The sequence below is a fragment of the Myotis daubentonii genome, chromosome 2 (genome assembly GCF_963259705.1).
Source record: "Myotis daubentonii chromosome 2, mMyoDau2.1, whole genome shotgun sequence".
In the NCBI taxonomy this organism is placed as follows: domain Eukaryota; kingdom Metazoa; phylum Chordata; class Mammalia; order Chiroptera; family Vespertilionidae; genus Myotis; species Myotis daubentonii.
Window position 1 is genome coordinate 112,927,208 of NC_081841.1, and position 27,156 is coordinate 112,954,363.

At 47.8% G+C, this 27,156-nt stretch overlaps 1 protein-coding gene and 1 pseudogene across 26 annotated transcripts in view; both read right to left on the reverse strand.

Moving 5' to 3' along the window:
• MICAL3 (microtubule associated monooxygenase, calponin and LIM domain containing 3) overlaps positions 1-27,156 on the reverse strand; it is a 279,395-nt gene that overhangs the window by 174,893 nt on the left and 77,346 nt on the right. Inside the window, exons 2-3 of one of the 26 annotated variants that reach the window (XM_059684275.1) lie at positions 13,667-13,784; positions 12,580-12,773 (exon numbers count right to left, since the gene is read on the reverse strand). The exons of 24 other annotated variants lie outside the window; for them this stretch is intronic. The gene's annotated coding sequence lies outside the window, so the exon portion shown is untranslated. Of the gene's footprint in view, positions 1-112; positions 218-12,579; positions 12,774-13,666; positions 13,785-27,156 lie in introns of all 26 variants that reach the window. One more of the 26 variants, XM_059684274.1, reaches the window with a different exon arrangement.
• On the reverse strand, positions 7,307-12,560 carry LOC132228230 (tubulin beta-3 chain-like; annotated as a pseudogene).

Sequence of the window (27,156 nt, forward strand, 5' to 3'; positions counted from 1 at the left end):
GATTTGCAGTTTAGTGGGTGAGACAGATTCATAAACAGAATGTTAAATGTACTATGCTAAGTGTCATTAGTGAAAGAGGCACAAGGGATTTGGGAACATTAAGGCAGAGTACCTAAGTCATAGGGAGAGAATCCTCATTGAAGATGAATTTGTGAGAAGTGACAGCTGAGTCTTTCAGGGTAAATAAGTGTTAGCAGGTATGGAAGAAATGTAGGACCTGGGAAAAGAAGTGAAACAGGAAGGCTTGTGAGTGACTCTTAAGGTAAAAGAGTCAAAAATGATCCCCAGGTTTCCTGGCCACTGAGTGAAAGACATCAGGCCAGTGAATTAAAAGCAGAAGAACTCATTTGTGAGGGCGGGGTGGTGAGTTACCTTTTAGACCTGATATGTTTTGTGCTGCCTTTGTGGAGGTGCTCACTAAGCAGGTAGGTATGAATCTGAAGCTTCGGGAGTAGCTAGGGACACAGCCCTAGATTTAGGCATCATTAGCATACAGGTGGTAGCTGAACCAATGATAGCTGAACACAAGGAGAGTCTGTGGTAAAAGAGCCATGGGCTTCCAGTAAGACCTGGGACTCATAAACTTGTAAGGAGCTGGCAGAGATAGATGAGCTCTCTAGAAAAAGATTATGAGGCACAGTGAAGAGAGGTCTGAAGAGAACCAAAGGGTAGTGTCATAGCAGTCTAAAAAGCACAAAGTTCAGAAGTATCAAAGTCAACAGCGATTTAAAGACTGAAGAAGTCCTGCCACTGCATATAGTATATGGCAGGGTGGGAAGATCTTATAGCCATTCCACTTTGCCCACAGATATATTTGACAGTAATAATGATGATGTCTATACCTTCCACTTATCAAAAACATCTATCCATACACCCACCAACCTGTGTTTGCTTGGAAGAAGCTTTAAGATGAGAGATGGTATGTTAGGTGCTACTTTATCCACTCACTCCCTTGGGTCTTTTTCATAATTTTTGTACCATGTTTTATTTATCATCACTCTTTAGAAGTATAATGGGGGTGAGGGGGAAGGGGAAGGAGGCAAAGGGCCAAAGACCAAAACTAATCCATAGGAAGAACAGAAAGGGAGGGCAAGGCAGTAAGACTCTCTTCTAATTCTGAATTTTTCTAATTTTAGTGCTAAGAATACCTTCATGGTCACAGTACTCATTTCTGGTGCTGTAGTCATGATGATCCACCACAGGAGCATCACCAATTTACCACTAGTGTGAGAAAAGCAGAAGAACTCATTTCTACACTGGAACTTTGCTTTAAAGAGGATTTACTATTGGAGATGGGGGCAGGTGGAAGGAGTTGTTGATCCACTGTGTTCAGGTGTAGAAGTAACCCACTGTTAATGAAAAAACCCAAGGGTAGTGGGAGCCACCAAACTGTATGTGCTAATAAAATCAATTCTCAGAAGACAGGCACCAAATTCCAGACTGAGAACACGGGAAGAGATCCATGTTCTCTCCTGAAGCTCTTACACTGAGTAGGCCTCTGAGGAACAGAATCCCCTTTTGTGAGGTAGAAGTAACATACTGCTTCTCTCCAAAGCTAACCATGATATCATAAGGTTAACCAAATCAACTGAAAATGCATCTTAAGTTTCATGAGTGAAAGTTAATAACTGAACACAAGGAACAGCCATTTCCCTCTGTTTTCTATGTCAACAGATGCATACTCTTTAAGTACTGTGGAGGACAAGTCAAAGACGGTAATCCTTTTTGTTTTTAGGCATCTTCTTTTTTATTTTTTTTTTAATTAAATCTTTATTGTTCAGATTTTTACAGTTGTTCCTCTTTTTCCCCCCATAGCTCCCCTCCACCCAGTTCCCACCCCACCCTCTGCCATTACTCCCCACCACTGTCCTCATCCATAGGTGTACGATTTTTCTCCAGTCTCTTCCCGCACTCCCCAAACCCCTTTTCTCCCAAAAATTGTCAGTCCACTCCCTTTCTATGCCCCTGATTCTATTATATTCAGCAGTTTATTCTATTCATCAGATTACTTATTCACTTGATTTTTAGATTCACTTGTTGATAGATGTGTATTTGTTGTTCATAACTTTTATCTTTACCTTTTTCTTCTTCCTCCTCTTCTTAAATGATACCTTTCAGCATTTCATAAATACTGGTTTGGTGGTGATGAACTCCTTTAGCTTTCTCTTATCTGTGAAGCTCTTTATCTGACCTTCAATTCTGAATGATAGCTTTGCTGGGTAAAGTAATCTTGGTTGTAGGTTCTTGCTATTCATCACTTTGAATATTTCTTGCCACTCCCTTCTGGCCTGCATAGTTTCTATTCAGAAATCAGCTGACAGTCGTATGGGTATTCCCTTGTAGGTAACTGTCTTTCTCTTGCTGCTTTTAAGATTCTCTCTTTGTCTTTTGCTCTTGGCATTTTAATAATGATGTGTCTTGGTGTGGTCCTCTTTGGATTCCTTTTGTTTGGGGTTCTCGGCACTTCCTGGACTTGTAAGTTTATTTCTTTCACCAAGTAGGGGAAGTTTTCTGATATTATTTCTTCAAATAGGTTTTCAATATCTTGCTCTCTCTCTTCTTCTGGCACACCCATAATTCGGATGTTGGTACACTTGAAGTTGTCCCAGAGGCTCCTTACACTATGTTCATATTTTTGGATTCTTTTTTCTTTTTGTTTTTTCCAGTTGGGTGTTTTTTGCTTCTTCGTATTTCAAATCTTTGACTTGATTCTTGCGATCCTCTAGTCTGCTGTTGAATCTCTGAATGTTATTCTTTATTTCAGTCAGTGTATGCTTAATCTCTAGTTGGTCCTTGTTCATATCCTTGAGGTCTCACTAGATTTATCGAGGGTCTCACTAAATTTATCGGCGGTTTCTAGAAAATTCTTGAAAAACCTTATAACCGTGGTTTTGAACTCTATATCCAGTAGTTTGCCTTCCTCCATTTCTCTCATTTGTGACCTTTATCTTTGTCTCCACATTTTGGCTGCTTCCCTGTGTTGATAGAGTGGGTTTCTGTGCTGGGTGTCCTATAGGGTCCAGTGGCTCAGCCTCTCCAATTACCTGAGGTGGACACTCTTGGTGCACCCCTTTGTGGGCTTTGTGCACAGTCTTGTTGTAGCTAAGCCTTAATTGTTGTAGGTATCACTGGGAGGAATTGACCTTGAGGCCAACTGGCTGTGAGAATCAGCTGTGTTTACGGTGGGAGAACTTCTGTGCTGGAGACACCCTTCTGGGGCAAGACTTGCTTCAGTGGGGCTTTGGTGCTCATTGAGTCTGCCCCCTGAGTGTGTCCCTTATGGATCTGAGGAGTTGTAATCTGGATGGTCCCACTCTGAACACTGGGTACACTGGCTCTTGGATCTCTAAGGAGGTGCTAATTTAGCCTCTACCTGAGGCTACCCAGCAGGAGCTACAGAGAGACCTGCAGATTCCTCTTCTTTGTTTGGGGTTTGGAGGTGCCCAGATGAGGCCCAGCTGTGAAGCAATGCAAGCTGCTGTGGGGCCCTGGGCCTTCTTTTGGATGTTCTGGGTCTCTCTGACCCAGCTGCAGTCTGTTAGGTAATTTTAGATTGCATAGGTCCAGGCCATTCATATGCTAAAGCCTCTGCACACAGCTTGGGTGGGGTGGGGTCTCTGGGAATCAACAGTGTGGAGCAAACTGCTATGGCTGATCCTCAGCCCTGCCCTAAAAGGCCCCAGGTCTCAGTGTCCCGTGGTAATCGCTGCAAGCACCTCTAAGAGAAAGCCGCCCTTGAGTTCCACCCAATGCCAGACAGTCCAGTTTCTCCCCGTATGAGTCTGGGTCCCCAGAGACTCGCCTGGAACTGGAGTTCAGAGCAGTTGGGAGCTTGAGACTCCCTCCGATTGAAAAAGACCACCATGTCCTTAGTTGCCAGCCCTTTCCGCGTGCGCCTCTGTACCTCTGCACTTTACTTCCACACCTCCTCTGAGTCTCAGTGTGCTTTTCTCTTTCCTTCTAGTTGTAGAATTTCCACTCAGCCAGCCTTCCTGTGGTTCTGGATGATGTCCGTTTTGTCTTTTAGTTGTATTTTTTAAGTGGTTGTGTGAGGCAGCAATTTCAGGTGTTTACCTATGCCGCCATCTTGGTTTCTCCAAGACAGTAATTCTTTACCCAAAATACACTGACTTGGCTTCTCCTCCCAAATATATCACTTACTCAACAACCCCTTTAGCTTTGGATATAAAAACTACACTATTAAGAAACTTCCAATATCTACCTGGCCAAGAATCCAGTAAGGAGTGGAATTAACTGGAATTCATCTCCAATTTCCCCTAAATAAAAGTTTATTCTAGGTAGACATAACAGAAAGAGAAATACTTTAAAGTTCCTCTAAAGAGTCCATTCTTTTTCTTACAAATCAAGGCTTATCTTAGAAATGACAATCAATAGATGGCTGTAGGGGCAGGAAAAAAACAAGTGTTTGCCCAAAGGTAGAAGGGTGACAGGTCATAACTAAGGACTAGAAACAAAGGTCCTAGAGTGTTTGCTCTGCCAAGGGCCCTCTCTGTGGATATTTCTGTAGCTTTATTTGCTGTTCTGGCAAGCAGACAGCACTCTGTAAGCCACTTGCATACCCTACCTGTGTACATCATTAACTTTAACTCCACCAGAGTCACAATGTTTGGAAAGCTTTAATACACCTGGTCTAATCTCTCTGCCTTGTGTCAAGAAAGAAAATAATTTGTTGTTGTTGTTGTTGTTCCTAAGTAGCAGCCACCTTCCACTCCTTGCCAGAATTGGAGCACTCAGTACTATAATTTTCTTGCTAAAACCAACACATTAAAGATCCTACAATATGTGTTTCCAAAAGCCCTTCCTCCTGTCATAAGGCCCACTTTATGCTCACACCTCCCTAAAAGAGTCTCACACTTTTGTTTTCAGAGAAGCATTTGCCTATGTAGGCTAACACCTTTTGGTTGGCTATCGCCCACTCTGTTTGAAATAAATATTCACTTCCAAAGAGTTGCTAACCACCACAGAGAGTACAAATCAAATGCCAGCACAGATGAACACCTCCACTGATAACTGGTCCCTAACCCTTCTGTTGATATAACAGACTTTGAAATTTACAGGTTTCGGCCACAGCTCCCAGACAGCTGAGCAAGGGCCTGCTTCCAAGCGGCAGGCAAGTATTAAGTGCCCAGCTGAAGGGATTTCGACCTGCGGGTCACTAATGACAACAGATAAATAGAGGTAAGTTGTTTCCTGGAACAATGTGACAGGCACCCAAGGTAAGACTACACTAGAGTTATTCCCTCGGGCTGCCTCACTTTTCCTACTTTGCAAGCCAAATGACAGCAGTGGGAAGATACTCAGGGTGGAACAGTTGTTCTGTAGATCTACAGACTCAGATGTCTCATTTATCAAAGGGACTCATCTGGCATTCTGACTCACTCTTAGAGCAGCTGGGGAAAATTGAAGGGCCATTCCTGTTATCTCCCTCATTTCCCTCATTCCTGAAAGACAAACCTTGATCATGCCCTAAATGAACAACCCCTGTGTATGCTATATCCCAATATCCTGGGAAAATCAACATTCATAATCATAGGAACCTACAGACTAGGAAACATGGCTGGAAGGTATCAGAAATCCTGGGGACTGAAACCCAACATGTGGAAGGAAGGGATAAGAGAAGTGAGGAGCCTGAGTAGGCAAGAGGAAGAGATGAATGCCAGGTTTCCAGGGCATCAGTGCAATTTCTACCAGTTGACAACATCCTGCATGCTCTGTCCTGTAGCAGCTGACTGCTGACTCAGAATTCGTGCACATCCGTTGGCAGTGGAGAAAAGTGCTGGAGAGGCTGTCTATAAAGTAAATGCAGGAGCAGTGTTTATGTTTCTATTTACAACAGAAGCAAAAAGTCAGTTGTCACTGACTCATGGCTGGTTATGTGAACACTCAATCTCTAGCTCTTAGAATAGAAGGGTGGTTATTTGTGGGACGGGGGAGAATTATACTTAAAAATAGAAAAAGAAAAAAGAAACAAAACAACAAAGTAAGAATTATACTTTAAGAGTATAAAATCAGAGTCGAGTTCAGTCAATTTTCTCCCTAGCCACTACACCATTAAACCAGGCAATGTGCAAAATCTTTGAATCTTATTTTAAATATTAAACGCTTCTTTCCCAGCTCATTCAGTCAGAAGTCTGACTTGTCTAAATAGATCTTAGAAGTAGACATATAGGAAGCATATTTTGGAATGTCACTGGGAGGGAATTTAGATGATAAATGCCTTCAGATTATAGAGTTATGTCTCTGAAACAAGGGCTGTTCAGGTCACTATCATCTGTGGATGGGGATACTGAGGCCCTCCGCTCAAGGGAGCAATGGACTACTGAATCAGATCATCTGGGAATAAGATTGCTTGTTGCCTTCCCAGCTCCTGTACCAACAGCTTCTCATCTCTGTCTTTCACAGCCCTTAAATAAGGTCCACTGGGTACCTAGGAAGAGAGCTCAAAATACAATAAGGAAAGCAATCTTCCTCGTATATTCTTAATTCTCTAGTTTCTTAGGTATTCCACCCTCAGCTCTTTCCAGATTTTCCGTTTAATTTTACACCAAACTAACACTCAGTAGGATGCCCAGGTAATGGGAAAACAGCCCCACCCTCACCTGCATGTCCCTTCCATTCCACTGAGCTGCTCTTTAATCATCAGAGCTCCTCAGAACCTGCATTTCTACAAGGACAGAGCTGCCTGGGGGACCAGGTCTCTGGAGCTACAACCTGACATACAGTGGAAATGTACTGTTCCTGTGGAGTTGATGAGGGGAACAGAACCCCATCTCAGGTTTCTATATGGGAACCCAGCAGCCCCATACTGGACCAATCCTGGGGCGATGCATTAGCTTTGGCCTATTTGGCTGGGGGAGTGGAGGAGAATGGGAGATATGTGACAGAGGAGATTCCTAATATGCTACCAAAAAGTGGTATCTGGCAATGTTATGGTCAACCTGGGCAGGGAGTGATATTCTTTCTTTTAAAATCTGACAGCAATAAATTTTTAAGTATTCTCCCCCCCATCCCCTGCTCCCCAATATGAACACAAACCAGAAAAAAAAAAAAAATTTCAGGCCCAGAGCTGATAGAGTAGAGACAAATGAGTGACACAAAAATGGAAATGACCTATGGTGGGAAGACAGAGATGAGTGCCATAAATACTGAGGGACGCTAGAAGTACTAGGCGAGACTGGGGTGGCATCAGTGGCTACATGGCTCTAGGCCAGCCGTGGGCAAACTACGGCCCGTGGGCCGGATCCAGCCCATTTGAAATGAATAAAACTAAAAAAAAAGAAAGACCGTACCCTTTTATGTAATGATGTTTACTTTGAATTTATATTAGTTCTCACAAACACTCCATCCATGCTTTTGTTCCGGCCCTCCAGTCCAGTTTAAGAACCCATTGTGGCCCTCGAGTCAAAAAGTTTGCCCACGCCTGCTCTAGGCCCTGGCCCTCCAGGTGCTTCACTTGGGGTCCTGGGTCTTGGACTCCGCCTCATGGTCTTCATATATCTCGCCCTTCTTCTGGGCCATGGTGTCCTGGTACTGCTGGTACTCGGACACCAGGTCGTTCATGTTGTTCTTGGCCTCAGTGAGCTCCATTTCATTCATGTCCTCAACCGTGTACCAGTGCAGGAAGGCCTTGTGCCAAAACATGACTGTGAACTGCTCTGAGATGCATTTGAATAGCTCCTAGATGGCTATGCTATTGCTGATGAAGGTGGAGGACATCTTGAGCCTGTGGGGCAGGATGTCACACATAGCCATCTTCACATTGTTGGGGATCCACTCCATGAAGTAAGCAGCTGTTCTTGCTCTGGATGGCCATCATCTGCTTGTCCACCTCCTTCATGGACATGCAATGCGATCATGGAAAACAGTGGACACGGTCAGGTAGTGGCTGTGGCAGAGGTTGCAGGCAGCCATCATGTTCTAGGCATCGAGCATCTGCTGGTTGAGCTCAGGCACTGTCTGGGCCTGGTCTTGCTGGCTGCACTGGACGGTGAGCTGGCGAAGCCAGGCATGAAGAAGTGTAGGTGGGGCCTGTCTGGCATGGCTTGTGGTTGACCATCGACCTATGAACTAGGAGGTCATGGTTCAATTCCTGATCAGGGCACATGCCCAGGTTTCAAGCTCGATCCCCAGTAGGGGGCATGCAGGAGGCAGCCGATCAATGATTCTCTCTCCTCAATGATGTTTCTATCACCCTCTTCCTTCCTCTCTTAAAAAAAACACAAAAAAACATTATATATATATATATATATCTCCTAATAAAAGAAAAACATGGTAATTAGCGTACGACCGCTACCTTTCCCATTGGCTAATCAGCAAGATATGCAAATTAACAGCCAGCCAAGATGGCGGCCGGCAGCCAGGCAGCTTAAACTGAACATGAGGTTGCTTGCTTCAGTGACGGAGGAAACCAACGTTCCCTGCCTGCCTTGCTGGCCTCTGAGCCTGCAGTTTGAAACATAGTTACAAATATAGAAGCTAAACAAAACCCCAGAAACCAGCTCTGAGTGAGCTGGGATCTCAGAGCTGGAGTTGATACAGAGTTTCGATTATAGAACCTAAACAAACCAGATACCTGCTTTCAGCAGCAGAAGCCTCAGAACTGGAGCCAGGCTAACGCTGGCCCAGAATAAAAAAATTTTTTTTTAAAAAAAGGAGCAGTTGGGAGCTTCAGTCCCAGCCTGAAAACAGCCCTCAGCCTCTTACCCAGACTGGCCAGGCACCCCAGTGGGGACCCCCACCCTGAAGGGTGTGTGACCAGCTGCAAACAGCCATCATCCCCTCTACCAGGCTGGGCAGGCACCCCAGTGGGGACCCCCACCCTGATCCAGGACACACTTCAGGTCAAACCAGCCAGCCCCACCCATGCACCAGGCCTCTATTCTATATAGTAAAAGGGTAATATGCCTCCCAGCACCGGGATCAGCGGAGCCGTGAGGCCGCCCAGCATCGGGATCAGCGGAGCCGCGAGGCCTCCCGGCACCAGGATCAGCGTGACAGGGGGCAGCGCCCAAACCCCCTGATCGCCCTGTGGCTCTGTGGGTGACAGGGGGCGGGGCCAGAACCTCCCTATGGGCCCTGCTCTGTTCCTGACAGGGGAAGGCGCTCCAACCCCCTGATCGGCCCTGCTCTGTGCCTGATTGGGGGGAGCTCCCCAACCCCCTGATCGCCCTGCGGCTCTGTGTGTGACAGGGTGCGGCGCCCCAACCCCCCCACCCCCTGGGCCCTGCTCTGTGTGTGACGGGGTAGAGCCATAACCTCCCCATCGGCCCTGCCCTGAGTGTGACAGTGGCGGTGCCCCAACTCCCCTATCAGCCCTCCTGTGTGAGTGACAGGGGGGAGCTCCTCAATGCCCTGAAGGGCCCTGCTCTGTGCGTGACAGGGGGGAGCTCCCCAACCCCCTGATGGGCCCTGCTCTGTGCGTGACAGGCGGGAGCTCCCCAACCCCCTGATCGACCCTGCTCCTTGCATGACAGGGGGGAGCTACCCAACCCCCTGATCGGCCCTACTCTGTTCGTGACAGGGGGTGGTGCCGCAACCTCCCCATCGACCCTGCCTTGAGTGTGACAGGGGGCGGTGCCCCAACCCCCCAATTGGCCCTACCCTGAGCGTGACTGAGGGTGGCATAGCAACCTCCCAATCCGCCCTGCTCTGTGCATGACAGGGGGCGGTGTCCCAACTCCCCCTCTGCCATCCGGGAGCAGGCCTCAGCCAGCAGGTTGTTATCTCCCGGAAGGTCCCAGACTGCGAGAGGGCACAGGCCGGGCTGAGGGACCAGCCCCCCCACCCCCCCCGAGTGCACAAATTTTTGTGCACCGGGCCTCTACTGTGTGTGTGTGTGTGTGTGTGTGTGTGTGTGTGTGTGTGTATATATATATATATATATATATATATATATATATATATACACACACACTAGAGGTCCGGTGCACAAAAATTTGTGCACTCGGGGGGAAGAGGGGGCCCCTCAGCCTGGCCTGTGCCCTCTCGCAGTCTGGGACCCCTCAGGAGATAACGACCTGCTGGCTTAGGCCTGCTCCCGGGTGGCAGAGGACAGGCCCAATCCCTAGGTGCAGCCCCTGGTCAGGATCAGAGCAGGGCCGATTGGGGAGTTGGGGCGCCGCCCCCTGTCATGCACAGAGCAGGGTGGATTGGGAGGTTGCGATGCCACCCTCAGTCACGCTCAGGGTAGGGCCGATTGGGGGGTTGGGGCACCGCCCCCTGTCACACTCAAGGCAGGGTAGATGGGGAGGTTGTGGCGCCACCCCCTGTCATGCACAGAGCAGGGCCCATCAGGGGGTTGGGGCACTGCCCTCTGTCACGCACAAAGCAGGGCCCAACAGGGAGGTTGGGCCTCCTTACCCTGTCACGCACAGAGCATGGTCGATCAGGGGGTTGGGGAGCTCCACCCGTCACGCACAGAGCAGGGCCCATCAGGGGGGTTGGGGAGCTCCCCCCTGTCATGCACAGAGCAGGGCCCATCAGGGGGGTTGGGGCTCCTTACCCTGTCACACACAGAGCAGGGCCCATCAGGGGGGTTGGGGAGCTCCCCCCTGTCATGCACAGAGCAGGGCCCATCAGGGGGGTTGGGGAGCTCCCCCCTGTCATGCACAGAGCAGGGCCCATCAGGGGGGTTGGGGCTCCTTACCCTGTCACACACAGAGCAGGGTCGGTCAGGGGGTTGGGGAGCTCCCCCCTGTCATGCACAGAGCAGGGCCCATCAGGGGGTTGAGGAGCTCCCCCCTGTCACTCACAGAGTAGGGCCAATAGGGGAGTTGGGGCACCCCCCCTGTCACACACAGAGTAGGGCGGATCAGGGGGTTGGGGCGCCACCCTCTATCACCCACAGAGCAGGGCCGATTAGGGGGTTGGGGTGCCGCCACTGTCACACTCAGGGCAGGGCCGATGGGGAGGTTATGGCTCTACCCCGTCACACACAGAGCAGGGCCCGTGGAGGGGAGGGGAGTTGGGGTGCCGCAGCCTGTCAACACAGAGCTGCAGGGCAATCAGGGGGTTGGGGAGCTCCCCCGTATCAGGCACAGAGCAGGGCTGATCAGGAGGTCGGGGCGCCTTCCCCTGTCACGAACAGAGCAGGGCGGATAGGGAGGTTGTGGCCCTGCCCCCTGTCACACACAGAGCCACAGGGCGATCAGGGGGTTTGGGCGCTGCCCCCTGTAACGCTAATCCCGGTGCCGGGAGGCCTCTTGGCTCCGCTGATCCTGGTGCTGGGAGGCATATTACCCTTTTACTATATAGGATAGAGGCCTGGTGCATGGATGGGGCTTGCTGGTTTGCCCTGAAGGGTGTCCTGGATCAGGGTGGGGGTCCCCACTAGGGTGCCTGGCCAGCCTGGGTGAGGGGATGATGGCTGTTTGCAGCTGGTCACACACACTTCAGGGTGGGAGTCCCCACTGGGGTGCCTGGCCAGCCTGGGTGAGGGGATGATGGCTGTTTGCAGCTGGTCACACACCCTTCAGGGTGGGGGTCCCCACTGGGGTGCCTGGCCAGTCTGGGTGAGGGGCTGAGGGCTGAAGCTCCCAACTGCTCCCTTTTTTTCTTTTTTTTTAATTCTGGGCCAGCTTTAGCTCTGGCTCCAGCTCTGAGGCCTCTGCTGCTGAAAGCAGGTATCTGGTTTGTTTGGGTTCTATAATCGAAACAATGTATAACTCCAGCTCTGAGATCCCGGCTGGCTGAAAGCAGGTTTCTGGGGTTTTGTTTAGCTTCTATATTTGTTACAATGTTTCAAACTGCAGGCTCAGAGGCCAGCAAGGCAGGCAGGGAACGTTGATTTCCTCCGTCACTGAAGCAAGTAAGCCTCATGTTAGTTTCAAGCTGCCTGGCTGCCGGCCGCCATCTTGGCTGGCAGTTAATTTGCATATTGCCCTGATTAGCCAATGGGAAGGGTAGCGGTCGTACGCTAATTACCATGTTTCTCTTTTATTAGATAGGATATATATATATATATATATATATATACATACAGGTGGGGAAGGGCACCATGTTCATGGCCAGCTTGCACAGGTCTGTGTTCAGCTGGCCAGGAAGGAGCTGGTGACTCTCTGCTCATCAGGTCCCTGTAGGTGGGCACAGCCAGCTTGAGGGTGCTGAAGCAGATGTCATAGATGGCCTTGTTGTTGATGCAGGATGTCTTGTAGGTGTTCTTCACCAGCTGGTGGATGGACAGCATGGCGTTGTAGGGCTTCACTGCTGTTTGATACTTTGGGCGAGAGCATCACACTGAAGGTATTCATGATGTGGTTGGATACTCCTTGTGCATCTTGATGATGAGAAGTGTGCCCATCTAGACCCCATGCCCTCATCCAGCGGGGTCATCTGGAAGCCCTGCAGGCATTCACAATTCTCACGCCCATTCTGCACCATGTCCAGGACAGTCGACCAGCTTAGCACCCTTCATGGAGTGACCCTTGGCCCAGCTATTGCTGGGGCCCACTCTGACCAAAAATGAAGTTGTCAGGCCTGAAGAGGTGCCTGAAAGCCCCATATCAAACACCGTCCATGGTTCCAGGCTCTAAGTCCATCAGGATGGCCCAAGGTACATACTTGTGAGAGGAGGCCTTGTTGTAGTAGACACTAATGCACTCCAACTGCAGGTCCAGTCCCCCATATAGTTGCCACTGGGGTCTATACCCTGCTCATTGCTGATGACTTCCCAGAACTTAGCCCTGGATCTGGTTGCCACATTACCTGGCCTGGATGTGCATAATCTCCCTCAAGCTCTATGCTGTGGAGGGTAGCTGTGGGAAGCAAGGCAGGGGTGTCTGGTATTTGAATAAGTGCAACTAGCAAGAACATAGCATAGCACTTTTGTTATGAATTCTCATACAACCTTACTCTTGGTTGTGGAATGGCCCTCTATAGAGGGCTCTGGGGTGAGCTTGGACCACATTGGCCCTGCGTTCTCTTCCAAGTTTCCAATTCTGAAAGACACTGGTATAACCCTATGCTAAATCTTCTCTAACTTTTTATTTTACTCTCTTTGCTAACAACTTATTTCTTTTCTTTTTGTCTTTGTTTTTTTTTTCTTTTTTAACAACCTATTACTTCACAACAGAGAAATGAAGTGAATCAGAAATGAAGTGATCTTTGCTTTGTGATTGTCACCAAGTCAGAACCAAACACCCAGTAAACATAATGGCTGATGCTGTTGCCCCAGATAACCTGGAGAAACAAGAAGTCAAAAAGAGCACTGCAGAGCCAAGTGTCATATAAATAGTTTCCTCATCTATGAAATAAATCACAAGAATTAAGGTCATGGATATAAATTATTTAGCAGTACCAGATACATAGCAAGTGGTAGTATTGTTATTACTATCTAGTAGTTTATTGTCCCAGCAACAAAAGGTCTAAACAAATGGCCACTTATATAAAAGAATGAGAGAGCTCAGATAGTTGTTTTCTGAAGGAAAGAAAAATGTTTTTAAAACTTTCTTTGTCCCATCATCACGCTTTACCCTTTCCATTCCATCTGTTCTGAAAGGTGTGGCATTGGGTGGGAGGGGCTCAAGAAATAAGATCTATGTTAATAAGTTCCTGCCAAACTTAGATGTTAAAACAAGAAAAAGGACTTTCATCAATAACAGCAAAAATAACTAAGATACCAACAAGTTATGAGCTGTTAGATCCATACCTCATCTCACTGAATCTTCACCATAGCCCCATGAGGTAGAATCTATGGGGAGACTGCAGCTTAAAGAAGCTGAAATGTCACACAGTAAGAAAACAGTGCCGCCATGTTTTGTTACCACCTGAGAACACAGAGAGAGAAATAAAAGCACATCAGGATGCATGCTCCAAGCCCCTTGCTGCCTGAGAGCCAGAATCTGTAGTCAATAGATCACAGACAGACCTTGTCTGCTAGGAAGATAACTGCCCCCGTTATCAATGGATATATAGTTTCAAGTAAATTTAGGAAAGACACACAATACAGGATTATTTTTTCTTCTCATGATTTATCCCTACATCTGCTCCTTTGAAATGGAGACTTTTCATAAATAAAAGGGTGGTCTTGTTTCAAAGTAATTCTTCCTACTGGCTGCTGAAAGGCAACTGAAACCCATCTCATCTGTCTTCCCTCCTATGACAAGGAACAAACAACTATCCACATGCCTACCTGAAGCAACCATCACTTGTATACCTGATCCCATCCCCCCTTTCTTCCTCAACCACACTGCCTCTTCACTGGTCCCCTTCTGCAGCAATCCTTTCCCTACAAACTGAACTATCACTATCAACATAAATGATCACGTCTTCCCATCCCCTCTGACTAGTTTACTCCCTGAAAGAACTATCTGTGCTCGTGGTCATGACTTTCTCTTCTCTCACTATCTTCAAACTTATAACAATTAGGCTTCATCCCCACCGCTTCAAAGTAATGCCTCCTCAAAGATATCCTCAAGGACATGCATGACTTGCACATTGTCAAATACAATGGTCAATATGCAACCCTAGTTTCTTCAACCCATCTACACACAGCACAAGTCACAGCTCATCACACATCTTCTTGGCCTCTAGGATACCACACTCTTGCCTTGCTAGCCACTTCCTGTGTCCTTTGCTGGTCCCTTACATATCTCCAACCTCTGTATGTTGAGTCATGGGTCATTTGGGTCTCTTTTTAGTCTACATCCACTCACTAAACATCAGTGGCTTTCAAACTTTTGAAATCATACATACAGTTCTCTTCCTATATATGTATATAAGTGGAATTTTAAACAACTTTCACAAAATAAACTTACCTTTACTACTGAGATATTCTGATATTCTCTGTTCTATTTCATTTTTTAAAATTGCTGGTCCCCACTGTATTGATTTCATGAGCTATTAATGAGACACAGCCCACTTAGAAAAAAACTCTGCTTTATGAATTCTTCCAGTCCCATGTCTTTAAGTACCATTTTATAGTAGAGATAGTCAATAGCACCCAAATATTTGTTTTCTCTTTTCTGAACCAATTGCTTACTTGGAATTTGACAGGCATACACAAAAGCTTAACATATAAAACCAAGTTCTTGATTCCATTCCTACCTCCCGCCTGCTTCTTATTTAATATTATGCATCTCGGCAAGGGCACCACCATCCACCTAGTTGCTCAATGCAAATACCTTGGAATTATCCTAATTTCTGTCACATCCCATAATCAATTTTTCAGAAACTTCTGTCTGTTGTATCTTCAAAATATAGCCCACGTCCAACCACTTTTCACCATGTCTTCCTTTACCAGCCTCATCAAAGTTACCATCTTCACTCAGCACCATCATTAGATTACTTCAAGAACCTCTCTCTCTCTCTCTCTCTCTTTGCTTCCACTGTCAAATCCCTCCATCCCAACCCTGAATATTTTCCATACAGCAGCCTGAGCATTCACTTAAATGTTAGTCAAATCAGTTCATGCCTCTGCTCAAATGCTCCAATGGCTTCCCATCTCAGAGTTAAATACAACAATCTTACTATGGCCTATATGCCTCCAAGTGACCTGCCCCTCTCCCATTTCTTGTTCATGCCTTACCACCTTCTCTTATGCTCCAGCCAGACTGGCTTCCTTCCTGACCATCAAGCAGCCCCAGCAGGCTGCGCACTTGGGTCTTTGCCCTTCCTAGTCTCTCTGCCTGATGCTCTCCACCCAGATGGTCACATCTTTTTTTTCCTCACTGTATTCAGGTCTTTGCTCAAATACCATCTTGTTAGAGAAAACTTTCCTAATCACTTATATGAAAGAGCACAAGCCTTCCCCTCACCTTGCATTATTTTTCCTCTTGCATTTGTTACCCCTGGCACAGTATATATGATTTGTTTGCTTATTGTCTATCTACTCCAATAGAACATAAGCCCCATTTAGAAAAGAGCTTTCTGGGATGTGCCCCTAGCTGCTGACACACATGCTACAGAAAACTCCAAAGTCCTCTTTTTACTAATGTGTTACCTCTAAAACAAAGGTCCCTATATATCTCCCCTTTTTTCCAGATATATAGGGACCTTTTTTGAAAAATAAAAACCTTCACTAAATTTCTTCTTGTATGATTCAGCCAGAGCCATGGCTACGGCTCCCCATCCTATATAATAAAAGCCTAATATGCTAAGTGCCTGGTCATCCATTCAACCAATCAAAGTGTAATATGCTAATGATATGCTAAGGCCACTCAACCGCTTGCTATTATGTGCACTGACCACCAGGGGGCAGACAGTTGACCAGTCGACCAGTCACTATGACGTGCACTAACCACCAGAGGGCAGACGCTCTGACCAGTAGGTGAGCTTGCTGCTGGGGTCTGGCCAATTAGGACTGAGCGAGATGGGCTGGACACACCCTGGAGCCCTCCCGCAGTCCCTCCCCTGCTGGTCAACCTCCTGCATCCTTCCCCAGCCCTGATTGTGCACCAGTGGGGTCCCTCGGCCTGGCCTGTGCCCTCTCACAATCCAGGACCCTTTGGGGGATGTCAGAGAGCCGGTTTCGGCCTGATCCCGCAGGCCAGGCCGAGGGACCAAACTGATGCACAAAAATGTGCACTGGGCCTCTAGTGTTAACGTAAAAGCAGATATTTCACAATGGCCTAGAAGGCCAAATAATAAAGTTCTACAAAATTTTGGTGACAGGGCTTCTTTATACTCTTAAAAATATTGAGGGACCAAAGATATATCAATACTTACAATATCTGAAGTTAAAACTAAAAAAAGTCAGTATTTATTAATTCCTTTAAAAATAACAATTTATTAATAGTAACATCCTATCTAATAAAAGAGAAACATGGTAAATAGCTTACGACCGCTACCCTTCCCATTGGCTAATCAGGGTGATATGCAAATTAACTGCCAGCCAACATGGTGGCCGGCAGCCAGGCAGTTTGAAACTGAACATGAGGCTTGCTTGCTTCAGTGACGGAGGAATCCAATGTTTCCTGCCTGCCTTGCCGGCCTCTGAGCTTGCAGTTTGAAACATTGTAACAAATATAGAAGCTAAACAAAACCCCAGAAACCTGCTTTCAGCTAGCCGGGATCTCAGAGCTGGAGTTATACATTGTTTCGATTATAGAACCCAAACAAACCAGATACCTGCTTTCAGCAGCAGAGGCCTCAGAGCTGGAGCCATAGCTAAAGCTGGCCCAGAATAAAAAAAGAAAAAAGAAAAAAAGGAGCAGTTGGGAGCTTCAGTCACTCGCCAGCCTGAAAACAGCCCTCAGCCCCTCACCCAGCCTGGCCAGGCACCCCAGTGGGGACCCGCACCCTGAAGGGTGTGTGACAAGCTGTAAACAGCCATCATCCCCTCACCCAGGTTGGCCAGGCACCCTAGTGGGGACCCCCACCCTGATCCAGGACACCCTTCAGGGCAAACCAGCCGGCCCCCACCCATGCACCAGGCAGGCCTCTAACCTGTATATTAAAGGGTAATATGCCTCCCAGCACCGGGATCAGCGGAACCGCAAGGCCTCCCAGCACCGGGATAAGTGGAGCCAAGCGGCCTCCCGGCACCGGGATCAGCGTGACAGGGGGCAGTGCCCAAACCCCCTGATCGCCCTATGGCTCTGTGTGTGACGGGGGGCGGGGCCACAACCTCCCTATCCGCCCTGCTTTGTTCGTGACAGGGGAAGGCGCCCCAGCCCCCTGATCAGCCCTGCTCTGTGCCTGATAGGGGGTAGCTCCCCAACCCCCTGATCGCCCTGCGGCTCTGTGTGTGACAGGGTGCGGCGCCTCAACCCCTTGATCGGCCCTGCTCTGTGTGTGACGGGGTAGAGCTATAACCTCCCCATCGGCCCTGCCCTGAGTGTGAGAGTGACGGCGCCCCAACCCCCTGACTGGCCCTGCTCTGTGGGTGATAGAGTGCAGCGCCCCAATCTCCCCCCCCCGCCACGGGCCCTGCTCTGTGTGTGATGGGGTAGAGCCATAACCTCCCCATCGGCCCTGTACTGAGTGTGACAGTGGCGGCGCCCCAACCCCCTGATCCGCTCTGCTCTGTGTGTGACAGGGGGCGGTGTCCCAACTCCCCTATCGGCCCTACTCTGTGAGTGACGGGGGGAGCTCCCAAACCCCCAGATGGGCCATGCTCTGTGCGTGACAGGGTACGGAGCCCCAACCCCCCTGATGGGCCCTGCTCTGTGCGTGACAGGGGGCAGCACCCCAACCCCCTGATTGGCCCTGCTCTGTGCGTGACAGGGTACGGAGCCCCAACCCCCCTGATGGGCCCTGCTCTGTGAGTGAAAGGGGGCAGCGCCCAACCCCCTGATTGACCCTGCTCTGTGCGTGACAGGTGGGAGCTCCCCAACCCCCTGATCGACCCTGCTCTGTGGGTGATAGAGGGCAGAGCCCCAACCACCCCCCATGGGCCCTGCTCTGTGTGTGACGGGGTAGAGCCATAACCTCCCCATCGGCCCTGCGATGAGTGTTACAGGGTGTGGCGCCCCAACCCCCTGATCCGCCCTGCTCTGTGTGTGACGGGGGCGGTGCCCCAACTCTCCTATCGGCCCTACTCTGTGAGTGATGGGGGGAGCTCCTCAACCCCCTGATGGGCCCTGCTCTGTGTGTGACAGGGGGGAGCTCCCCAAACCCCTGATCGACCCTGCTCTGTGCGTGACAGGGTACAGAGCCCCAACCCCCCTGATGGGCCCTGCTCTGTGAGTGACGGGGGCAGCGCCCCAACCCCCTGATTGGCCCTGCTCTGTGCGTGACAGGGGGTGGCACCGCAATCTCCCCATCGACCCTGCCTTGAGTGTGACAGAGGGTGGTGCCCCAACCCCCCAATCGGCCCTACCCTGAGCGTGACTGAGGGTGGCATAGCAACCTCCCGATCCGCCCTGCTCTGTGCATGACAGGGGGCGGCGCCCCAACTCCCCAATCGGCCCTGCTCTGAGCCTGACCAGGGGCTGCACCTAGGGATTGGGCCTGCCCTCTGCCACCCGGGACCAGGCCTAAGCCAGCAGGTCGTTATCTCCCGAGGGGTCCCAAACTGCGAGAGGGCACAGGCTGGGCTGAGGGACCTCCCCTCCCCCCCGAGTGCACAAATTTTTGTGCACCGGGCCTCTAGTATTTTATGAAAAAACATTTTCCAAAACAAAATTTTAGTGAGAAGAATAAACTTGTTTTACATTTTTGCAATTCTCCTTAATGTCTGGCTTAAGAAGACAACTGGATTCTCATATCTGCCTTTTGCATTCCTTCTGTTACAAGATCACATATCATGTAGCCTCTAGAAAACTCCACTGTACACATGAGCATATGTGAGTGAAAAAGGAAAATAACATTACCTTAGTATTGTGAAAGTAGTTTTGACCTCATGGACCCCTAAAAAATCCTCAGGGAGCCCTAGCCAGTTTGGCTCAGTGGACAGAATGTCAGCCCATGGACAGAAGGGTCCACTTGAGGGCAGGTACCTCGGTTGTAGGCTCGATCCCTGACCCTGGTTGGGGCACATATGGGAAGCAACTAATTGATGTGTCTCTTTCACATTAATATTTTTCTCTCTCTGTTTCTTGCCGGGAGCCAGTCCATCCTTGCTGTTTCAAGGGACCTGGCATATATGGCATATGGTTCTTAATATGTTTGCTCACCTTCTTGGCACTATGTGTTTTAACCAAGGTCTCCTCTCTGAGAAAGGTTGTTTCCCCAGGTAGGGATTTTCCCCTGAAGTTAGGGAGGGAATAAAACCCCTCAACTAAGTGCCAGGCGGGTAATTAATCACTTTAACTATGAACAATCATGCTTAAGCTACATAATCTTTACTTCCTGGAATGGAGATAAGAAACGCCCTAATCTTTGTAATAGAGATTGATAGGATTGAATCAACTGGTATAAATACAGATGTAACAAGACAGAACTTAGAACACAGAACTTAGAAGTCAGAACTCAGAAGACAGGACCAAGAGAGACAGAACCTACAGGGAACCAGGAGATGGAGGAGCTTCACTGGAGAGAACATGGCAAGGGATCCTGTACTGAACCTGACTGCAGAGGTTGGCAAGAGAGCCTGACTAGAACCTGGTGACTGAACCTGGCTGGAGAACCTAGCAAGAGAACATGGACACAGAACCTCTCTGGAGATCCAGACCAGAACTTGGCTGGAGATCCGGGCTAGAGATCCTGGCTAGGCTGCTGATCAACTGAACACTGTCTCCGTGTCCTTCCTTCTTCGCCGACTCCGTCCACACCTTTGGGGACCCCTGGACCCGCTGGGGTTGGACCCCGGCAGTTTCTCCCCTTCCCTTCCACTCTCTCTAAAGATCAATGGAAAAATATCCTCGGGTGAAGATTAACAACAACAACAACAAAGTTCTCAGGGAACCCCTACAAGATCTGTACCCCATACACACCCTACCTCTGTCACCTCCTTCTGCTGCTCCCCTCACTCACCCTTCAGCCACACTGCTCTTTGCTGCTTCTTGTACACACTGGACACACATTCTCTCACTTCACCCTTTGTACTTGCTGCTCCTTTTGTTTGAAAATATTCTTCTCCCAAATCCATTCATGCATTCAAAAAATATTATTGAGCATCTATCTAGGCTCTAATACAATAACAGAGAGAAAAAGCCTCTCCCTACCTCTAAGAGCGCTAGCCTTCTAGTGGAGATGACATGTGCATGACTCCTCACCACCTTTGGGTGTTTATTTGACTATCACCTCAGTGTGACCTTCCATGACCTTGCCATTAAAAACAGACTCCCTGATTTTCCCCAAAGCACGTACCACAACTTGACATACTATCAATGTTATTCATTTGTTTGCTTTCCTCTCTAGAATGAATCTAAGCCCTATGAGGGTAAGGATTTTTGACAGTTTGTTCATTGCTGTACTATCGCACCTAGAATGTGTTCCTGATTCAAAGCAGATACACAATAACTGCCTCTTGAATTAATGAATGAATAGATAAGTGAATTTCTGTAGCCTGCCCAGAAGATGGGAAATTCAGGCAAAATTCTGTTAGGATCTGAGGCAGAATTCAAATCAAATGCAAATGGATTGAGTGTCTTCAGGCAAGTGCCACCAGGGTGGGAGAAGGAACATATACACAGAGATCCAGAAATCTTACAAGGGGAATCCAGATGGTTTCTGCCCTCTGGTTTCCTGGAGACCTGTTCCTTCTCATGACCACTACCTGTTCTGTATTTGCCTTACATATGCTCCGCCTCGCAGGCTCCTGTATCCAGTTCCAGACAGGAGCCAGACCTGGAAGCATCTTTGTTTTCAATAGCCAGATTGTTTCAGAGTATCTGTCCCTTATAAAACACACACACACACACACACACACACACACACACACACACAAACTCGTTTCTGAAAGAAGAGCGGTATCAGTGTCATGAAATGCTATACGACAGCCCCAGCCCTCCTCAGAGATAATTGAAGGACCCATAATATTTCTAAATCCAAGTTGTGTGTTTTTAAAATCTGCATCAGAAAACCACAAAACTATCATAAGCCCAGGGTGTCTGAAAAGGCAACACTTCTTTATTCAAGGCAGGATGAAAAAGGGGAGCCAAAAGGTTATTGTGCATTTTACTCTTCACCAGAGATTAGGTGGAAAGAGAGAGAGGCAAATAGAGATAGATCACTAGACACCTGAAATACCAGCTTCAGAAGTGAAATGGGGATGGAGATGAGACAAAAACAACTTTTCTGAACTGCTGGAGGGAAAAAAGTTAGTAGTGCAGATTGATGTGGCTATACCACACCATCACCTCCAACCATAGGTAGGGCCTCAATGCTGCCCAGCAATTCTTTTATAGAACCCAAACTGGTTCCTATAAACCTGGTTCTGCATTCTCAGGCCTCCAGTTCCATTCTCACCTCTTCTGCTGTCAATACCTTTGCCTCTCACATGGCCCAGAGGAGAGGCAAGATCGGGAGACCTTCTGGACATCCTTCCAGACAAAGCCACGGTGGTGGGGCCAAGGCAGAGGCAGTTAGGGGTGATCAGGCTGGCGCGCGGGGGTGGGGGGGGCAGCTGGGGGCAACCATGCCAGCGGGGGGAGCAGTTGGGAGTGAGCAGGCCAGCGGGGGTGGGGTGGGGGTGGGGGTGGGGAGCAGTTGGGGGCAAGCAGGCCAGCATGGGGGGGGGGGCAGTTGGGGGCAAGGGCAATCAGGCAGGTAGGCAGGCGAGCAGTTAGGAGCCAGCAGTCCCGGATTACAAGAGGGATGTCCAACTGCTGGTTTAGGCCCGATCCCAGAGGCAGTAGGACATCTCCCAAGGGGTCCCAGATTGGAGAGGGTGCAGGCCAGGCTGAGGGACATCCCCCCTCCCATGCACGAATTTCGTGCACCAGGCCACTAGTACTATTATAAAATGGTTTCTATTTCAACCATTTTTTAAGTGTATAGTTCAGTGGCATTTAAGTATATTCACCTGTTGTGCATTACCACCACTGTCCATCTGTCATACATTTTAAACTTCCTCCTCACTATAATTTACTTTTCCCTTAGTCTACTGGTATTCTGGGGTCTCATCTTTAATCTCTCTCTTTAAACTGTGTTCTCCATGCTACTACTGGCTACCCCGCTTGCTTTCCTGAAAGAGCAGTCTACTCTTGCTATCAATACTTTTAAGATCTCCTAATGACCTCATTCTGTTCATCTTTCATTCCCTCTACAATCAGGTTTCTGTCTCCATCACTCTACTGAGGTCAATAACATTTTAATTGTGAAAGGTTCAGACGCTTTAAAAATATTTTTTTAATTGATTTCTGAGAGGTAGGGAAAGGGAGAGATAGATAAAAACATCAATGATGAGAGAGAATCATTGATTGGCTGCCTCCTGCATGCCCCTAACTGGGGACCGAGCCTGCAACCCAGCATGTGCCCTGACCGGGAATCGAACAGTTGACCTCCTAGTTCAGAGGTCGATGCTCAAACACTGAGCCACTGGCTGGGCCAGACACTTTTTAACCCTTCTCTTAGTTGTTCCCACTCTGTGGCTATTCCTAAAAACTCTCCCTTCCTTGGCTCTGACTCCTGCTTTTCCTACCACTGTTCTCACTGCTGCTCAGTTCTCTGAAAAGGCTCCAATTAGTTCATCTGCCTCTCTCCTTCATAAAATGGATAACCCCTCAACTTTTATCATTTTTGACCTTGCTCCTGAGATCCAGATGCTACTAAACTACTTCATCTAGACATCCCACAGGTACCTCAAACAGCAGTCCAAAATGGAATACTTCTGTTCTCTTCCACCAATTCATATAGTCATACAGCCATCACCATGCAGCTACCAAATGGAAATCTAGGGTCATCCAAGACCTTCTCTGTCTCCACCCCTCAATCCAATCAACCAAAAGCAAAGTCCTGTTGAGGACTTCTATCTTATAAAAGTCATCTCCCTGCCATTATCTTGATGGAAGCACCTGTGATTTCTAGCCTGGACTATCTAATAGCCTCTGAATCTTAATTCTTGTCCAATCCATCCCCCACCTGAGTGCCAGAGTGTTCTTTTTTAAGAGCAAATGTGATCTTGTTACAGCCCTCCATTGCCTTTAAGGAATAATCTAAACCCTCAGCAAGGTTCAAAATGTCCATCAAAATTTAGCATCGACCTTATTTCCTATACATCCAAACACAAACCATTTTCTTAGCTCATACTTTGTCTCAAGGATGTACCACAGTCTTAGGAGCCTCCTCGATTTTGTTTATGCTGTTCCCTTTGTCTAATATGTCCTTCCTCCCTGTCCACTTGAGACTTCTACTACTTATTCCAGACTGCACTGAAATGACCCCACCTCCCCAACACCAGGCAAAGCTAATCACTCCCTCTTCTACATTCTTCTCACCTTGCTACACACCTCCCTTTCAACACTTCCCACTTGCTCTAGAATGACAGTCTTGACTGTCTACCCATCAAGTTAAGTGGCACTGGTTAGCAGAAGGGTGATTCATGTTTATACCTGTAGTCAGTGCACATGCCCATGGAAAAGGAGGCGCCAGGGAAAAAGGAAAAGACAAATAAAAGGCTTACTTGGGCCACAATGTCTAATTTCACAGAAGTATAGGAAAGGAGAAAAGGTATTTGTGTAATGTTTAGTTCGTTATTAACTTGTTATTAATTTAGGGGGATGAGAAAAGAACAAAGAAGTAGCCAAAACTGAGGTCCCAAAGGCATCTCTGTACAGGTACCAATTATGAAAAGGACAACTGTTTTTGATTCACTTTCCAGGATGATATTTACCTTTTTGAGATACCAGAAGATCCCTAAGTTACTAGTATTGTGATTTCAAAGTACGCAAGTGTCAAATAGTCCAAAAGGAAAAGACTCACCAGATGCTACACAGGGTTCCTACATGGAAATCGGGGAGGAAGGGGATAAAGCCAAGGACAAGTATGCAATCTTTGGAGAGGACTGGCTGCAAAACAGGACTGGTAAGAAGAAGCTGTTTCAAGAGGCTGACAGCTAACAAAGGAAAAAGATCTTAATTTCCAGTAAGGTAGAGGTTCCCACTCCACCTCCATCCATGCACCAAGCGAACTGATAGCTCTGCCTTGACTCCAGGCCACAGGAGGGAGTAGGGCTAGTTGGTTCCAAGGCCCTGATTATTTCAACAATTTTCATGGAGAAAACCTCACTTGTCTCCACAACAGAAAGAAACCAAAAGGGCCAATCTTAAACCAGCTCTACAGAATATACAGTGGTTGGCAAAAGTAGTTGTGAATATGTGAAACACAAAGTTAATTCTTGTATTATTTATTCATTAACTATTGTTTTATTTATTTGTTTATTATTAACCTATTTCTGCCCACCCCTGTACTTTCCCTCCAAAATTAGCTTAAAAGGGTATAGGACTCAGGCAAAATTTTCCCATAGAAATAGGTTTTCTCTGGATCAAATGCTTCTCAATGCCCACTCTCTTACTCTATTTTGATTCCTGTTGTGCTCTGACTCTGATAATCATTCTTGCAGCTAACCCCTTCACACTGAAAAGAGTCCATTTGGTTAGAAATGAAACATCCAAAGAAAGGGAATAACAACAAGTGTTTCTTTCTTATGCTTAAAGAATATTGCAAATTCTCCAAGCTGTACCCTGACAGGCTCTTGAAAGTGTATAATCCACAACTTCTACTTATACCACTCCCTTGCCATATGGATGACCTCCCACCCTATGTAAGAGGGTGCTGAAGTACAGCCAAAACTTTAGTTTCTTTTCTTCTAAAACCAATATCCAACAATTAACTGCCATGAGACATTTGGGCTCCCAAATTCCAATTACTCTGGGCTCAAAGCCAGTAATCTACCAAAGTTTTTCTACAGAAGACTAACTAATCTTTGCTCAATTCAGCACCAATGAGATTAGATGGAATAACCCAAAAGGGCACATGCACCCTCATCCTACAATGCCAACACCTGATGTCCAAGGGACTCAGTGCCACCTTCAGACATTCTTCTCCAGTCCAGCAATAGCATTTCATGTTACAAGCTATTCCTTGCCCACCACCTGATTTTCTAAACCCTTGCCTAATTTATTACAGGCACAGGACTACTGTTAATTGACCTGCTGGCTGTGGTACACAGAAGGCAAATGCTTTGGCTTGCTCAGTGGACTGAAATCTAAAATCTGAGTGAGCCCAGTGCTCCGTAGGGGATAGTACACAGTGTACATACTTCTTGACCCTCTCACCAGCTATGGCTTAGGCAAGTCTGACTCCATGGAAACCATCCTTACCAGGAAGGCAACCAAAGGATGCCATCTGCTCTCTCACGAACTGAAGGACTTCTATGCCTGCAGTCATGACTAAGGACTGCTCAATGCCAAGCATGACCAAACTGACCTGGATGCATCCCACCCTACCAGGTTCCCCCTTTGGGTACGGACTGAGTATACCGACTTTTAGAAATATCGCCCACTTCAGGACAGGGAAAAGTGAATGTAAATAGATATTTGATGCAGATACTAAACATTATAAAGACTTTGTTGAAGGGCCTTAGTTTGTGTATCAGGAAACATCTGATCAGAAGCCCCAGAGCACCTCAAACTACAGTGTGAAGGCAATAGGAATTCTTGCTAGAATGACATTTAAAAGGGCAGCCTCTCCCTGGCCGGCGTGGCTCAGTGGTTGAACGTCAACCTGTGAACCAGGAGGTCATGGTTCGATTCTTGGTCAGGGCACATGCCTGGGTTGCAAGCTCAATCCCCAGTAGGGAGTGTACAGGACGCAACCGATTAATGATTCTTTCTCATCACTAATTTCTTTATCTCACTCTCCCTTTCCCTTCCTCTCTGAAATAAATAAAAATATATTGGGGAAAGAAAAGGGCAGCCTCTGAATGGGACAATTTAACTCATTTGTTCATATTAAAGTTTCAATCTGGAGAAACTAAGATGGCAGCATAGGTACACACCAGAAATTGCTGCCTCCCACAACAACTTCAAAAGTACAACAAAAAGACAAAACAGACATCATCCAGAACTATAGGAAGGCTGGCTGAGTGGAAATTCTACAACTAGAAGGAAAGAGAAAAGCACACTGAGAGCCAGAGGAGCTGCAGAAGTAAAGTGCAGAGGTACGGAGGCTCTCTCTTGCGCGCGCGCATGCGCACGGAAAGGGGCTGGCACCTGAGGACACGGCTGTCTTTTTGAGTCACAAGCTCCCAACTGCTCTGAACTCCGGTTCCGGGAAGTCTCTGGGGACCCAGGACTCATACGGAGAGAAACTGGACTGTCTGGCAGCAGGCAGAACACTGAACTTGAGGGTGGCTTTCCCTCAGAGGTGCTTGCAGCAATTATCGGGACACTGAGAAGCGTGGCCCCTTAGGGCAGGGCTGAGGACCAGCCATAGCTGCTTGCTCCACCCTTTGATCCCTGAGACCCCGCCCCACCCAAGCTGCAGCAGAGGCTTTTGCATATGAATGCCCTGGCCCTTTGCAACCTGAAAATTACCTAACAAATTGCAGCTGGGCCAGACAGACCCAGAACTTCCAAGAGAAGGCCCAAGGCCCCACAGCGGCTTGCATTGCTTCACAGCTGGGCCTCATTTGGGCACCTCCAAACCCCAAACAAGGAAGGGGAATCTGCAGTTCTCTTGTAGCTCCTGCTGGGTAACCTCAGGCAGAGGCTAAATTAGCACCTCCTTAGATCCAAGAGCCAGTGTACCCAGTGTTCAGAGTGGGACCATCCAGATTACAACTCCTCAGATCCATAAGGGACACACTCAGGG